Raw genomic sequence first — 17932 nt, 5'->3', positions numbered from 1 at the left:
GCTGCAAATGGCATTGTTTCATTTTTTCACTAGCTCATAGTCCATCTGTACAGGTAGCAGTTCTTCTTGGTCCACCCATCTGTCGATCGGCTTTTTGGTTATTTCCATATCTTGGCTATTGTAATAGTATGCAATGCAGATTTGCGTGGCTGTGTCCTTCCAATTCTGTCTTCTTAGTTTATAGGTCCGGGAATACGTCTGCTGGATCATATGGTAGCTCAGTGTTTACCTTTAAAAGGCACCTCTGTTCTGTTCTCCTTAGTGGCTCTTTCTAGGTTACGTCCCACTTAAAGTGGAGGGCATGTATTTCTTCCCAGCACCTTCAGGATTTATTCTTTGTAGTTTTTGCTGATGATTATTCTGAGTGGTGTGAGCTGATACCTCTTTGTGGTTGAATTTGCATGTGTCTCATAATGCGTTGAAATTGAGCTTTAAGATATATCCTTTTTATTTTTCCAGCTGTGATTAGAGCTTATTTCTTCAAAGTGTTTTCTTAAAGTATGTGTCACCATTTGAAATATTTTGGCCATTATCTCCCTCAAGACATTTTGAGGGCAGGTTTCATTTACAGCCCTGCAGTACTTGTTCACATGAAGTGACCATTAGCTCAGGCTTTAAACCTGCTTTTGCAGGTAACGGCCAGAGAGTGGCAGCCTTTCTTCGTTTCCCATGCTGGTAGTAGGGAAACAGACCTACCGGCCAGTGGTGTTCTTCGGTTATAAATTAGAGTGCAATGCGCCCAGATAAACCCACAAATGTTGATGTCTCCTTGCTTTTGTTTATTTTTAAATTTAATTTATATTTATTATTAGAGTAATATTCCATTGTGTACATGGACCACTTCTTCTTGGTGCATTCCTCGGTTGATGGACATTTTCATTGCTTCCAAGTGCTGGCTATGGTAAATCTTGCTGGTGTACAGGTTTGCCAGCCTGTGTCTTTTTGATTCTCATTTTCTCAGGTGATAGGCCAAGCAGTGGTTGTGATTGATTGACTGGTAGCTCAATGTTTCCCTTTTCAAATCACCTACATTGTGTTTTCATTAGTGGCTCTTTACATGCCCCCCCTTACAACCGAGGGTACGCATTTCTCCACACTCCCTTCACCGTTTATTTTTTGCAGCATTATTCCTAATGGCCATTCTGACTGCTGTGATCTGATAGGTTTTTGTAATATGGGTATGCATGTCATTAAAATTTTTAAAATTAACCATATTCCTATGCCTTTTTCTTTTCTCTTAAAAGAAAAAACCGTGAGTACAATATACCTCTTGAAATTGTCTTCTTCGAAGGTTGCCCTCTTCTGAAGTTTTTGGTCGATTTTTGACCCCAGAAATTTTCTGGAAGGCAGGTGCCATTTACAGAAATGCAAGTTGGTGAAAATTTAGTCACCTTTTGCAGTGGGTTCAAAGCTGCTGTTGTGGGAAACGGCCACAAGGAGGTAGCATTTCTCCATTCCCCAATCTGGGTACTAGGGCAGCAGAGCCTTTCTGGAAGTCATTGTCCTAAGTTGTAAATTAGAATGGAATTTGCCAGGAGAAATCCCCATAAGTTTATGTCTCATTACTTCTTCTTGGTTTTAAAATTTTTTTAATCTGGGTAAAGTTTAGAATATTGTTTGTCCTAGGTGTACACAATCTGGTTCATTTACACATTATGTATGTCTATTACTGTACAGATCCTCTTCCCATGTAAAATATTACAGTGTTCTGTCGACCTCCCTTGCTATATGTTCGGTCTTTTTGATACATGTATATACTATGTATTTGTATATGTATAGTAACACTAATCTTCATTTCTCAATTTCCCCCCTCCTTTCCTTTTCGATGAGCATAGTTTGTTTTCTAAGCCTGTGAGTGTCTTTCTCTTTGGAAATATGTTCATCTGTGTCAGTTATTAGATAATGCCATAAGTGATAATATAGGATATAGGTCTTTTGCTTTCCGACCTACTTCATGTTTTGTGATTATCTCCAGGCTCATCTACGGTGCCTCAAAGAGCAGTGCTTCAATGTTTTCCATAGCTAATATTCCATTGTGTACATGGACCACTTCTTCTTGGTGCATTCCTCTGTTGATGGACATTTTCGTTGCTTCCAAGTGTTGCCTTTGGTAAATATTGCTGGAGTACAGGTTTGCCAGCCTGTGATTTTTGATTTTCATTTTCTCAGGTGGTAGACCCAGCAGTGGGTATGATTGATTGACTGGTATGGTAGCTCAACGTTTACCTTTCCAAGGCACCTCAATTGTGCTTTCATTAGTGGCTCTTACCACATCCCCCTTAGAATCGAGGGTACGCATTTCTCCACAATCACATCAGCATTTATTGTTTGCAGCATTTTTGTTGAGGGCCGTTCTGACTGGTGTGAGCTGATAGTTTTTTGTAATTTGGGTTTACATGTCTGTAAAAATTCCTACAATTCATCATTTTTCCACGCCTTTTTCTTTTCTGTTAAAAGAGAAAAGGAAAAAAGTGTGAGTATAATATACCTCTTCAAATTTTCTTTTTGGAAGGTTGCACTCTGGAATTTTTTGGTCGATTTTCCACCTCAGTATTTTTTGGAGGGCCGGTGTCATTTACAGACCTGCAATGGGTGAATATTTAGTGACCTTTTGCAGTGGGTTTTAAGCTGCTGTTGTGGGAAACGGCCACAAGGATGCAGCATTTCTCCATTCCCAAATCTGGGTACTAGGGCAGCAGAGCCATTCTGGAAGTTGTTTGCCTAGGTTTTAAATTTGGATGGAATGTGCCAGGAAAACCCCCCATAAGTTTATGTCTCATTACTCCTAGTTCGTTGTTTTAATTTTTTCAATTGGGGTTATGGTTAGAAAGTTGCTCGTCAAAGGTATACATACTCTGGTTCATCTACATATTCTATATAACTATTTATTTAGAGGTCCTCTTCCCGTGTAAATTATTACAGAGTGTTCCGTAATTCTTCCTTGCTATATGGTCGGTCTTTTTGATATATGTATATAATATGTATTTGTATACATATGGTAACGGTAATCTTCATTTATCCATTCCCCCCACCTTTCCTTTTAGATAAGCATAGTTTTTCTTTAATAAGTCTGTGATTGACTTTCTCTGTGGAAATATTTTCATTTGTGTCAGTTATTAGATAACGCCTATAAGTGATATCGTAGGATATAGGACTTTTGCTTTCCGACTTACCTCATGTTCTGTGATTATCTCCAAGATCATCTATGGTGCCTCAAAGAGCAGTGTTTCATTGTTTTGCATGGCTAGTATTCATTGTGTACATGGACCACTTCTTCTTTATCCTTTCATCTGTTGATGGACATTTTGGTTGCTTCACTGCCTTGTCTATTATGAATAAGGCTGCAGTGCAGCTTTTGCAGCCCGGGTCTTCTTCATTCTGGTCTTCTCAGGTGAGAGGCCCATTGGTGCGCCTGCTGGATTGAAAGGTACCTCAATTTTTCCTTTTAAACGCAGCTCCTTTCTGTTCTCATTATTAGCGTTTAACCCTCTTACATCTCCCCAGCAGCTAGAGGGTACAGAGTTCTGTAAAATCTCTTCAGCATTTATTGTTTGTAGACTTTTTGCCAATGGTCAGTCGACTGGTGTGAGTTGAAAAGTTTTTGTAGATTAGATTACATGAGTCTAATACTTCCTGAGGCTGAGCTTTTATCCATTTTCCTTTCTTTAAAAAGAGAGTGAGTAAAACTTACCTCTTCATACTACCTTCGTGAACATTTTGCCTGTTTTGAATTCTTTTATCCATTCCCTACATCAGCACAATTTTGAGGGCAGGTGTCCTTTACAGCCCTCAGTCCTTGTGAATGGTAAGTGACCATTAGCTGTGGGTTAATAGCTGCTCTTGCGGGAATCGGCCACAAGGCGGCAGCATTTCTCCTTTACCAAATCTGGTTACTAGGGCAACAGAGCCTTACTGGAAGTGGTGTTCTAGGTTGTAAATTAGAATGGAATGTGCGAGCAAAAAGCCCTTTAAGTTTATGTCTCATTACTTCTTGTTGGTATTTTTACCTTAATTTTAATTTTTATCACAGCAAACTTGATTACAATGTTTTGTTTGTTCTAGGTGTGCAAGATGTGGTTCTTTCACACATATACATATATCTATTCTTCTTCGGATCCTTTTCCCATGTAGGTTATGACACAATGTTGAGTAGTCTTCCCTTGGTATTGGGTAGGTCTTTGGTGATTATATATTTCACATGTGTTTGTATCTCTCTGTTAACCTCAATATGGTAATGTATCCAATCCTCACACCTTTCCATTTGGTGAACCATAATTTTTTTAATGAATCTATGATAGTGTTTGTCTGTGGAAATATCTTTGTTTATATCATTTTTTAGGTAACCCCTATATGTGATATGATAGGATATGTGTCTTTGGCTTTCTCACTTACTCCAAGTTGCGTGATTACTTCTAGACTCATCTATGGTGCTGCAAATGGCATTGTTTCATTTTTTCACTAGCTCATAGTCCATCTGTACAGGTAGCAGTTCTTCTTGGTCCACCCATCTGTCGATCGGCTTTTTGGTTACTTCCATATCTTGGCTATTGTAATAGTATGCAATGCAGATTTGCGTGGCTGTGTCCTTCCAATTCTGTCTTCTTAGTTTATAGGTCCGGGAATACGTCTGCTGGATCATATGGTAGCTCAGTGTTTACCTTTAAAAGGCACCTCTGTTCTGTTCTCCTTAGTGGCTCTTTCTAGGTTACGTCCCACTTAAAGTGGAGGGCATGTATTTCTTCCCAGCACCTTCAGGATTTATTCTTTGTAGTTTTTGCTGATGATTATTCTGAGTGGTGTGAGCTGATACCTCTTTGTGGTTGAATTTGCATGTGTCTCATAATGCGTTGAAATTGAGCTTTAAGATATATCCTTTTTATTTTTCCAGCTGTGATTAGAGCTTATTTCTTCAAAGTGTTTTCTTAAAGTATGTGTCACCATTTGAAATATTTTGGCCATTATCTCCCTCAAGACATTTTGAGGGCAGGTTTCATTTACAGCCCTGCAGTACTTGTTCACATGAAGTGACCATTAGCTCAGGCTTTAAACCTGCTTTTGCAGGTAACGGCCAGAGAGTGGCAGCCTTTCTTCGTTTCCCATGCTGGTAGTAGGGAAACAGACCTACCGGCCAGTGGTGTTCTTCGGTTATAAATTAGAGTGCAATGTGCCCAGATAAACCCACAAATGTTGATGTCTCCTTGCTTTTGTTTGTTTTTAAATTTAATTTATATTTATTATTAGAGTAATATTCCATTGTGTACATGGACCACTTCTTCTTGGTGCATTCCTCGGTTGATGGACATTTTCATTGCTTCCAAGTGCTGGCTATGGTAAATCTTGCTGGTGTACAGGTTTGCCAGCCTGTGTCTTTTTGATTCTCATTTTCTCAGGTGATAGGCCAAGCAGTGGTTGTGATTGATTGACTGGTAGCTCAATGTTTCCCTTTTCAAATCACCTACATTGTGTTTTCATTAGTGGCTCTTTACATGCCCCCCCTTACAACCGAGGGTACGCATTTCTCCACACTCCCTTCACCGTTTATTTTTTGCAGCATTATTCCTAATGGCCATTCTGACTGCTGTGATCTGATAGGTTTTTGTAATATGGGTATGCATGTCATTAAAATTTTTAAAATTAACCATATTCCTATGCCTTTTTCTTTTCTCTTAAAAGAAAAAACCGTGAGTACAATATACCTCTTGAAATTGCCTTCTTCGAAGGTTGCCCTCTTCTGAAGTTTTTGGTCGATTTTTGACCCCAGAAATTTTCTGGAAGGCAGGTGCCATTTACAGAAAGGCAAGTTGGTGAAAATTTAGTCACCTTTTGCAGTGGGTTCAAAGCTGCTGTTGTGGGAAACGGCCACAAGGAGGTAGCATTTCTCCATTCCCCAATCTGGGTACTAGGGCAGCAGAGCCTTTCTGGAAGTCATTGTCCTAGGTTGTAAATTAGAATGGAATTTGCCAGGAGAAATCCCCATAAGTTTATGTCTCATTACTTCTTCTTGGTTTTAAAATTTTTTTAATCTGGGTAAAGTTTAGAATATTGTTTGTCCTAGGTGTACACAATCTGGTTCATTTACACATTATGTATGTCTATTACTGTACAGATCCTCTTCCCATGTAAAATATTACAGTGTTCTGTCGACCTCCCTTGCTATATGTTCGGTCTTTTTGATACATGTATATACTATGTATTTGTATATGTATAGTAACACTAATCTTCATTTCTCAATTTCCCCCCTCCTTTCCTTTTCGATGAGCATAGTTTGTTTTCTAAGCCTGTGAGTGTCTTTCTCTTTGGAAATATGTTCATCTGTGTCAGTTATTAGATAATGCCGTAAGTGATAATATAGGATATAGGTCTTTTGCTTTCCGACCTACTTCATGTTTTGTGATTATCTCCAGGCTCATCTACGGTGCCTCAAAGAGCAGTGCTTCAATGTTTTCCATAGCTAATATTCCATTGTGTACATGGACCACTTCTTCTTGGTGCATTCCTCTGTTGATGGACATTTTCGTTGCTTCCAAGTGTTGCCTTTGGTAAATATTGCTGGAGTACAGGTTTGCCAGCCTGTGATTTTTGATTTTCATTTTCTCAGGTGGTAGACCCAGCAGTGGGTATGATTGATTGACTGGTATGGTAGCTCAACGTTTACCTTTCCAAGGCACCTCAATTGTGCTTTCATTAGTGGCTCTTACCACATCCCCCTTAGAATCGAGGGTACGCATTTCTCCACAATCACATCAGCATTTATTGTTTGCAGCATTTTTGTTGAGGGCCGTTCTGACTGGTGTGAGCTGATAGTTTTTTGTAATTTGGGTTTACATGTCTGTAAAAATTCCTACAATTCATCATTTTTCCACGCCTTTTTCTTTTCTGTTAAAAGAGAAAAGGAAAAAAGTGTGAGTATAATATACCTCTTCAAATTTTCTTTTTGGAAGGTTGCACTCTGGAATTTTTTGGTCGATTTTCCACCTCAGTATTTTTTGGAGGGCCGGTGTCATTTACAGACCTGCAATGGGTGAATATTTAGTGACCTTTTGCAGTGGGTTTTAAGCTGCTGTTGTGGGAAACGGCCACAAGGATGCAGCATTTCTCCATTCCCAAATCTGGGTACTAGGGCAGCAGAGCCATTCTGGAAGTTGTTTGCCTAGGTTTTAAATTTGGATGGAATGTGCCAGGAAAACCCCCCATAAGTTTATGTCTCATTACTCCTAGTTCGTTGTTTTAATTTTTTCAATTGGGGTTATGGTTAGAAAGTTGCTCGTCAAAGGTATACATACTCTGGTTCATCTACATATTCTATATAACTATTTATTTAGAGGTCCTCTTCCCGTGTAAATTATTACAGAGTGTTCCGTAATTCTTCCTTGCTATATGGTCGGTCTTTTTGATATATGTATATAATATGTATTTGTATACATATGGTAACGGTAATCTTCATTTATCCATTCCCCCCACCTTTCCTTTTAGATAAGCATAGTTTTTCTTTAATAAGTCTGTGATTGACTTTCTCTGTGGAAATATTTTCATTTGTGTCAGTTATTAGATAACGCCTATAAGTGATATCGTAGGATATAGGACTTTTGCTTTCCGACTTACCTCATGTTCTGTGATTATCTCCAAGATCATCTATGGTGCCTCAAAGAGCAGTGTTTCATTGTTTTGCATGGCTAGTATTCATTGTGTACATGGACCACTTCTTCTTTATCCTTTCATCTGTTGATGGACATTTTGGTTGCTTCACTGCCTTGTCTATTATGAATAAGGCTGCAGTGCAGCTTTTGCAGCCCGGGTCTTCTTCATTCTGGTCTTCTCAGGTGAGAGGCCCATTGGTGCGCCTGCTGGATTGAAAGGTACCTCAATTTTTCCTTTTAAACGCAGCTCCTTTCTGTTCTCATTATTAGCGTTTAACCCTCTTACATCTCCCCAGCAGCTAGAGGGTACAGAGTTCTGTAAAATCTCTTCAGCATTTATTGTTTGTAGACTTTTTGCCAATGGTCAGTCGACTGGTGTGAGTTGAAAAGTTTTTGTAGATTAGATTACATGAGTCTAATACTTCCTGAGGCTGAGCTTTTATCCATTTTCCTTTCTTTAAAAAGAGAGTGAGTAAAACTTACCTCTTCATACTACCTTCGTGAACATTTTGCCTGTTTTGAATTCTTTTATCCATTCCCTACATCAGCACAATTTTGAGGGCAGGTGTCCTTTACAGCCCTCAGTCCTTGTGAATGGTAAGTGACCATTAGCTGTGGGTTAATAGCTGCTCTTGCGGGAATCGGCCACAAGGCGGCAGCATTTCTCCTTTACCAAATCTGGTTACTAGGGCAACAGAGCCTTACTGGAAGTGGTGTTCTAGGTTGTAAATTAGAATGGAATGTGCGAGCAAAAAGCCCTTTAAGTTTATGTCTCATTACTTCTTGTTGGTATTTTTACCTTAATTTTAATTTTTATCACAGCAAACTTGATTACAATGTTTTGTTTGTTCTAGGTGTGCAAGATGTGGTTCTTTCACACATATACATATATCTATTCTTCTTCGGATCCTTTTCCCATGTAGGTTATGACACAATGTTGAGTAGTCTTCCCTTGGTATTGGGTAGGTCTTTGGTGATTATATATTTCACATGTGTTTGTATCTCTCTGTTAACCTCAATATGGTAATGTATCCAATCCTCACACCTTTCCATTTGGTGAACCATAATTTTTTTAATGAATCTATGATAGTGTTTGTCTGTGGAAATATCTTTGTTTATATCATTTTTTAGGTAACCCCTATATGTGATATGATAGGATATGTGTCTTTGGCTTTCTCACTTACTCCAAGTTGCGTGATTACTTCTAGACTCATCTATGGTGCTGCAAATGGCATTGTTTCATTTTTTCACTAGCTCATAGTCCATCTGTACAGGTAGCAGTTCTTCTTGGTCCACCCATCTGTCGATCGGCTTTTTGGTTACTTCCATATCTTGGCTATTGTAATAGTATGCAATGCAGATTTGCGTGGCTGTGTCCTTCCAATTCTGTCTTCTTAGTTTATAGGTCCGGGAATACGTCTGCTGGATCATATGGTAGCTCAGTGTTTACCTTTAAAAGGCACCTCTGTTCTGTTCTCCTTAGTGGCTCTTTCTAGGTTACGTCCCACTTAAAGTGGAGGGCATGTATTTCTTCCCAGCACCTTCAGGATTTATTCTTTGTAGTTTTTGCTGATGATTATTCTGAGTGGTGTGAGCTGATACCTCTTTGTGGTTGAATTTGCATGTGTCTCATAATGCGTTGAAATTGAGCTTTAAGATATATCCTTTTTATTTTTCCAGCTGTGATTAGAGCTTATTTCTTCAAAGTGTTTTCTTAAAGTATGTGTCACCATTTGAAATATTTTGGCCATTATCTCCCTCAAGACATTTTGAGGGCAGGTTTCATTTACAGCCCTGCAGTACTTGTTCACATGAAGTGACCATTAGCTCAGGCTTTAAACCTGCTTTTGCAGGTAACGGCCAGAGAGTGGCAGCCTTTCTTCGTTTCCCATGCTGGTAGTAGGGAAACAGACCTACCGGCCAGTGGTGTTCTTCGGTTATAAATTAGAGTGCAATGTGCCCAGATAAACCCACAAATGTTGATGTCTCCTTGCTTTTGTTTGTTTTTAAATTTAATTTATATTTATTATTAGAGTAATATTCCATTGTGTACATGGACCACTTCTTCTTGGTGCATTCCTCGGTTGATGGACATTTTCATTGCTTCCAAGTGCTGGCTATGGTAAATCTTGCTGGTGTACAGGTTTGCCAGCCTGTGTCTTTTTGATTCTCATTTTCTCAGGTGATAGGCCAAGCAGTGGTTGTGATTGATTGACTGGTAGCTCAATGTTTCCCTTTTCAAATCACCTACATTGTGTTTTCATTAGTGGCTCTTTACATGCCCCCCCTTACAACCGAGGGTACGCATTTCTCCACACTCCCTTCACCGTTTATTTTTTGCAGCATTATTCCTAATGGCCATTCTGACTGCTGTGATCTGATAGGTTTTTGTAATATGGGTATGCATGTCATTAAAATTTTTAAAATTAACCATATTCCTATGCCTTTTTCTTTTCTCTTAAAAGAAAAAACCGTGAGTACAATATACCTCTTGAAATTGCCTTCTTCGAAGGTTGCCCTCTTCTGAAGTTTTTGGTCGATTTTTGACCCCAGAAATTTTCTGGAAGGCAGGTGCCATTTACAGAAAGGCAAGTTGGTGAAAATTTAGTCACCTTTTGCAGTGGGTTCAAAGCTGCTGTTGTGGGAAACGGCCACAAGGAGGTAGCATTTCTCCATTCCCCAATCTGGGTACTAGGGCAGCAGAGCCTTTCTGGAAGTCATTGTCCTAGGTTGTAAATTAGAATGGAATTTGCCAGGAGAAATCCCCATAAGTTTATGTCTCATTACTTCTTCTTGGTTTTAAAATTTTTTTAATCTGGGTAAAGTTTAGAATATTGTTTGTCCTAGGTGTACACAATCTGGTTCATTTACACATTATGTATGTCTATTACTGTACAGATCCTCTTCCCATGTAAAATATTACAGTGTTCTGTCGACCTCCCTTGCTATATGTTCGGTCTTTTTGATACATGTATATACTATGTATTTGTATATGTATAGTAACACTAATCTTCATTTCTCAATTTCCCCCCTCCTTTCCTTTTCGATGAGCATAGTTTGTTTTCTAAGCCTGTGAGTGTCTTTCTCTTTGGAAATATGTTCATCTGTGTCAGTTATTAGATAATGCCATAAGTGATAATATAGGATATAGGTCTTTTGCTTTCCGACCTACTTCATGTTTTGTGATTATCTCCAGGCTCATCTACGGTGCCTCAAAGAGCAGTGCTTCAATGTTTTCCATAGCTAATATTCCATTGTGTACATGGACCACTTCTTCTTGGTGCATTCCTCTGTTGATGGACATTTTCGTTGCTTCCAAGTGTTGCCTTTGGTAAATATTGCTGGAGTACAGGTTTGCCAGCCTGTGATTTTTGATTTTCATTTTCTCAGGTGGTAGACCCAGCAGTGGGTATGATTGATTGACTGGTATGGTAGCTCAACGTTTACCTTTCCAAGGCACCTCAATTGTGCTTTCATTAGTGGCTCTTACCACATCCCCCTTAGAATCGAGGGTACGCATTTCTCCACAATCACATCAGCATTTATTGTTTGCAGCATTTTTGTTGAGGGCCGTTCTGACTGGTGTGAGCTGATAGTTTTTTGTAATTTGGGTTTACATGTCTGTAAAAATTCCTACAATTCATCATTTTTCAACGCCTTTTTCTTTTCTGTTAAAAGAAAAAAGGAAAAAAGTGTGAGTATAATATACCTCTTCAAATTTTCTTTTTGGAAGGTTGCACTCTGGAATTTTTTGGTCGATTTTCCACCTCAGTATTTTTTGGAGGGCCGGTGTCATTTACAGACCTGCAATGGGTGAATATTTAGTGACCTTTTGCAGTGGGTTTTAAGCTGCTGTTGTGGGAAACGGCCACAAGGATGCAGCATTTCTCCATTCCCAAATCTGGGTACTAGGGCAGCAGAGCCATTCTGGAAGTTGTTTGCCTAGGTTTTAAATTTGGATGGAATGTGCCAGGAAAACCCCCCATAAGTTTATGTCTCATTACTCCTAGTTCGTTGTTTTAATTTTTTCAATTGGGGTTATGGTTAGAATGTTGCTCGTCAAAGGTATACATACTCTGGTTCATCTACATATTCTATATAACTATTTATTTAGAGGTCCTCTTCCCGTGTAAATTATTACAGAGTGTTCCGTAATTCTTCCTTGCTATATGGTCGGTCTTTTTGATATATGTATATAATATGTATTTGTATACATATGGTAACGGTAATCTTCATTTATCCATTCCCCCCACCTTTCCTTTTAGATAAGCATAGTTTTTCTTTAATAAGTCTGTGATTGACTTTCTCTGTGGAAATATTTTCATTTGTGTCAGTTATTAGATAACGCCTATAAGTGATATCGTAGGATATAGGACTTTTGCTTTCCGACTTACCTCATGTTCTGTGATTATCTCCAAGATCATCTATGGTGCCTCAAAGAGCAGTGTTTCATTGTTTTGCATGGCTAGTATTCATTGTGTACATGGACCACTTCTTCTTTATCCTTTCATCTGTTGATGGACATTTTGGTTGCTTCACTGCCTTGTCTATTATGAATAAGGCTGCAGTGCAGCTTTTGCAGCCCGGGTCTTCTTCATTCTGGTCTTCTCAGGTGAGAGGCCCATTGGTGCGCCTGCTGGATTGAATGGTACCTCAATTTTTCCTTTTAAACGCAGCTCCTTTCTGTTCTCATTATTAGCGTTTAACCCTCTTACATCTCCACAGCAGCTAGAGGGTACAGAGTTCTGTAAAATCTCTTCAGCATTTATTGTTTGTAGACTTTTTGCCAATGGTCAGTCGACTGGTGTGAGTTGAAAAGTTTTTGTAGATTAGATTACATGAGTCTAATACTTCCTGAGGCTGAGCTTTTATCCATTTTCCTTTCTTTAAAAAGAGAGTGAGTAAAACTTACCTCTTCATACTACCTTCGTGAACATTTTGCCTGTTTTGAATTCTTTTATCCATTCCCTACATCAGCACAATTTTGAGGGCAGGTGTCCTTTACAGCCCTGAGTCCTTGTGAATGGTAAGTGACCATTAGCTGTGGGTTAATAGCTGCTCTTGCGGGAATCGGCCACAAGGCGGCAGCATTTCTCCTTTACCAAATCTGGTTACTAGGGCAACAGAGCCTTACTGGAAGTGGTGTTCTAGGTTGTAAATTAGAATGGAATGTGCGAGCAAAAAGCCCTTTAAGTTTATGTCTCATTACTTCTTGTTGGTATTTTTACCTTAATTTTAATTTTTATCACAGCAAACTTGATTACAATGTTTTGTTTGTTCTAGGTGTGCAAGATGTGGTTCTTTCACACATATACATATATCTATTCTTCTTCGGATCCTTTTCCCATGTAGGTTATGACACAATGTTGAGTAGTCTTCCCTTGGTATTGGGTAGGTCTTTGGTGATTATATATTTCACATGTGTTTGTATCTCTCTGTTAACCTCAATATGGTAATGTATCCAATCCTCACACCTTTCCATTTGGTGAACCATAATTTTTTTAATGAATCTATGATAGTGTTTGTCTGTGGAAATATCTTTGTTTATATCATTTTTTAGGTAACCCCTATATGTGATATGATAGGATATGTGTCTTTGGCTTTCTCACTTACTCCAAGTTGCGTGATTACTTCTAGACTCATCTATGGTGCTGCAAATGGCATTGTTTCATTTTTTCACTAGCTCATAGTCCATCTGTACAGGTAGCAGTTCTTCTTGGTCCACCCATCTGTCGATGGGCTTTTTGGTTACTTCCATATCTTGGCTATTGTAATAGTATGCAATGCAGATTTGCGTGGCTGTGTCCTTCCAATTCTGTCTTCTTAGTTTATAGGTCCGGGAATACGTCTGCTGGATCATATGGTAGCTCAGTGTTTACCTTTAAAAGGCACCTCTGTTCTGTTCTCCTTAGTGGCTCTTTCTAGGTTACGTCCCACTTAAAGTGGAGGGCATGTATTTCTTCCCAGCACCTTCAGGATTTATTCTTTGTAGTTTTTGCTGATGATTATTCTGAGTGGTGTGAGCTGATACCTCTTTGTGGTTGAATTTGCATGTGTCTCATAATGCGTTGAAATTGAGCTTTAAGATATATCCTTTTTATTTTTCCAGCTGTGATTAGAGCTTATTTCTTCAAAGTGTTTTCTTAAAGTATGTGTCACCATTTGAAATATTTTGGCCATTATCTCCCTCAAGACATTTTGAGGGCAGGTTTCATTTACAGCCCTGCAGTACTTGTTCACATGAAGTGACCATTAGCTCAGGCTTTAAACCTGCTTTTGCAGGTAACGGCCAGAGAGTGGCAGCCTTTCTTCGTTTCCCATGCTGGTAGTAGGGAAACAGACCTACCGGCCAGTGGTGTTCTTCGGTTATAAATTAGAGTGCAATGCGCCCAGATAAACCCACAAATGTTGATGTCTCCTTGCTTTTGTTTGTTTTTAAATTTAATTTATATTTATTATTAGAGTAATATTCCATTGTGTACATGGACCACTTCTTCTTGGTGCATTCCTCGGTTGATGGACATTTTCATTGCTTCCAAGTGCTGGCTATGGTAAATCTTGCTGGTGTACAGGTTTGCCAGCCTGTGTCTTTTTGATTCTCATTTTCTCAGGTGATAGGCCAAGCAGTGGTTGTGATTGATTGACTGGTAGCTCAATGTTTCCCTTTTCAAATCACCTACATTGTGTTTTCATTAGTGGCTCTTTACATGCCCCCCCTTACAACCGAGGGTACGCATTTCTCCACACTCCCTTCACCGTTTATTTTTTGCAGCATTATTCCTAATGGCCATTCTGACTGCTGTGATCTGATAGGTTTTTGTAATATGGGTATGCATGTCATTAAAATTTTTAAAATTAACCATATTCCTATGCCTTTTTCTTTTCTCTTAAAAGAAAAAACCGTGAGTACAATATACCTCTTGAAATTGCCTTCTTCGAAGGTTGCCCTCTTCTGAAGTTTTTGGTCGATTTTTGACCCCAGAAATTTTCTGGAAGGCAGGTGCCATTTACAGAAATGCAAGTTGGTGAAAATTTAGTCACCTTTTGCAGTGGGTTCAAAGCTGCTGTTGTGGGAAATGGCCACAAGGAGGTAGCATTTCTCCATTCCCCAATCTGGGTACTAGGGCAGCAGAGCCTTTCTGGAAGTCATTGTCCTAGGTTGTAAATTAGAATGGAATTTGCCAGGAGAAATCCCCATAAGTTTATGTCTCATTACTTCTTCTTGGTTTTAAAATTTTTTTAATCTGGGTAAAGTTTAGAATATTGTTTGTCCTAGGTGTACACAATCTGGTTCATTTACACATTATGTATGTCTATTACTGTACAGATCCTCTTCCCATGTAAAATATTACAGTGTTCTGTCGACCTCCCTTGCTATATGTTCGGTCTTTTTGATACATGTATATACTATGTATTTGTATATGTATAGTAACACTAATCTTCATTTCTCAATTTCCCCCCTCCTTTCCTTTTCGATGAGCATAGTTTGTTTTCTAAGCCTGTGAGTGTCTTTCTCTTTGGAAATATGTTCATCTGTGTCAGTTATTAGATAATGCCATAAGTGATAATATAGGATATAGGTCTTTTGCTTTCCGACCTACTTCATGTTTTGTGATTATCTCCAGGCTCATCTACGGTACCTCAAAGAGCAGTGCTTCAATGTTTTCCATAGCTAATATTCCATTGTGTACATGGACCACTTCTTCTTGGTGCATTCCTCTGTTGATGGACATTTTCGTTGCTTCCAAGTGTTGCCTTTGGTAAATATTGCTGGAGTACAGGTTTGCCAGCCTGTGATTTTTGATTTTCATTTTCTCAGGTGGTAGACCCAGCAGTGGGTATGATTGATTGACTGGTATGGTAGCTCAACGTTTACCTTTCCAAGGCACCTCAATTGTGCTTTCATTAGTGGCTCTTACCACATCCCCCTTAGAATCGAGGGTACGCATTTCTCCACAATCACATCAGCATTTATTGCTTGCAGCATTTTTGTTGAGGGCCGTTCTGACTGGTGTGAGCTGATAGTTTTTTGTAATTTGGGTTTACATGTCTGTAAAAATTCCTACAATTCATCATTTTTCCACGCCTTTTTCTTTTCTGTTAAAAGAAAAAAGGAAAAAAGTGTGAGTATAATATACCTCTTCAAATTTTCTTTTTGGAAGGTTGCACTCTGGAATTTTTTGGTCGATTTTCCACCTCAGTATTTTTTGGAGGGCCGGTGTCATTTACAGACCTGCAATGGGTGAATATTTAGTGACCTTTTGCAGTGGGTTTTAAGCTGCTGTTGTGGGAAACGGCCACAAGGATGCAGCATTTCTCCATTCCCAAATCTGGGTACTAGGGCAGCAGAGCCATTCTGGAAGTTGTTTGCCTAGGTTTTAAATTTGGATGGAATGTGCCAGGAAAACCCCCCATAAGTTTATGTCTCATTACTCCTAGTTCGTTGTTTTAATTTTTTCAATTGGGGTTATGGTTAGAATGTTGCTCGTCAAAGGTATACATACTCTGGTTCATCTACATATTCTATATAACTATTTATTTAGAGGTCCTCTTCCCGTGTAAATTATTACAGAGTGTTCCGTAATTCTTCCTTGCTATATGGTCGGTCTTTTTGATATATGTATATAATATGTATTTGTATACATATGGTAACGGTAATCTTCATTTATCCATTCCCCCCACCTTTCCTTTTAGATAAGCATAGTTTTTCTTTAATAAGTCTGTGATTGACTTTCTCTGTGGAAATATTTTCATTTGTGTCAGTTAGTAGATAACGCCTATAAGTGATATCGTAGGATATAGGACTTTTGCTTTCCGACTTACCTCATGTTCTGTGATTATCTCCAAGATCATCTATGGTGCCTCAAAGAGCAGTGTTTCATTGTTTTGCATGGCTAGTATTCATTGTGTACATGGACCACTTCTTCTTTATCCTTTCATCTGTTGATGGACATTTTGGTTGCTTCACTGCCTTGTCTATTATGAATAAGGCTGCAGTGCAGCTTTTGCAGCCCGGGTCTTCTTCATTCTGGTCTTCTCAGGTGAGAGGCCCATTGGTGCGCCTGCTGGATTGAATGGTACCTCAATTTTTCCTTTTAAACGCAGCTCCTTTCTGTTCTCATTATTAGCGTTTAACCCTCTTACATCTCCCCAGCAGCTAGAGGGTACAGAGTTCTGTAAAATCTCTTCAGCATTTATTGTTTGTAGACTTTTTGCCAATGGTCAGTCGACTGGTGTGAGTTGAAAAGTTTTTGTAGATTAGATTACATGAGTCTAATACTTCCTGAGGCTGAGCTTTTATCCATTTTCCTTTCTTTAAAAGAGAGTGAGTAAAACTTACCTCTTCATACTACCTTCGTGAACATTTTGCCTGTTTTGAATTCTTTTATCCATTCCCTACATCAGCACAATTTTGAGGGCAGGTGTCCTTTACAGCCCTGAGTCCTTGTGAATGGTAAGTGACCATTAGCTGTGGGTTAATAGCTGCTCTTGCGGGAATCGGCCACAAGGCGGCAGCATTTCTCCTTTACCAAATCTGGTTACTAGGGCAACAGAGCCTTACTGGAAGTGGTGTTCTAGGTTGTAAATTAGAATGGAATGTGCGAGCAAAAAGCCCTTTAAGTTTATGTCTCATTACTTCTTGTTGGTATTTTTACCTTAATTTTAATTTTTATCACAGCAAACTTGATTACAATGTTTTGTTTGTTCTAGGTGTGCAAGATGTGGTTCTTTCACACATATACATATATCTATTCTTCTTCGGATCCTTTTCCCATGTAGGTTATGACACAATGTTGAGTAGTCTTCCCTTGGTATTGGGTAGGTCTTTGGTGATTATATATTTCACATGTGTTTGTATCTCTCTGTTAACCTCAATATGGTAATGTATCCAATCCTCACACCTTTCCATTTGGTGAACCATAATTTTTTTAATGAATCTATGATAGTGTTTGTCTGTGGAAATATCTTTGTATATATCATTTTTTAGGTAACCCCTATATGTGATATGATAGGATATGTGTCTTTCGCTTTCTCACTTACTCCAAGTTGCGTGATTACTTCTAGACTCATCTATGGTGCTGCAAATGGCATTGTTTCATTTTTTCACTAGCTCATAGTCCATCTGTACAGGTAGCAGTTCTTCTTGGTCCACCCATCTGTCGATGGGCTTTTTGGTTACTTCCATATCTTGGCTATTGTAATAGTATGCAATGCAGATTTGCGTGGCTGTGTCCTTCCAATTCTGTCTTCTTAGTTTATAGGTCCGGGAATACGTCTGCTGGATCATATGGTAG

This window comes from Balaenoptera physalus (genome assembly GCF_965194825.1).
Source record: "Balaenoptera physalus genome assembly, chromosome: 8".
In the NCBI taxonomy this organism is placed as follows: Eukaryota; Metazoa; Chordata; class Mammalia; order Artiodactyla; family Balaenopteridae; genus Balaenoptera; species Balaenoptera physalus.
This window is presented reverse-complemented; position numbering follows the sequence as displayed.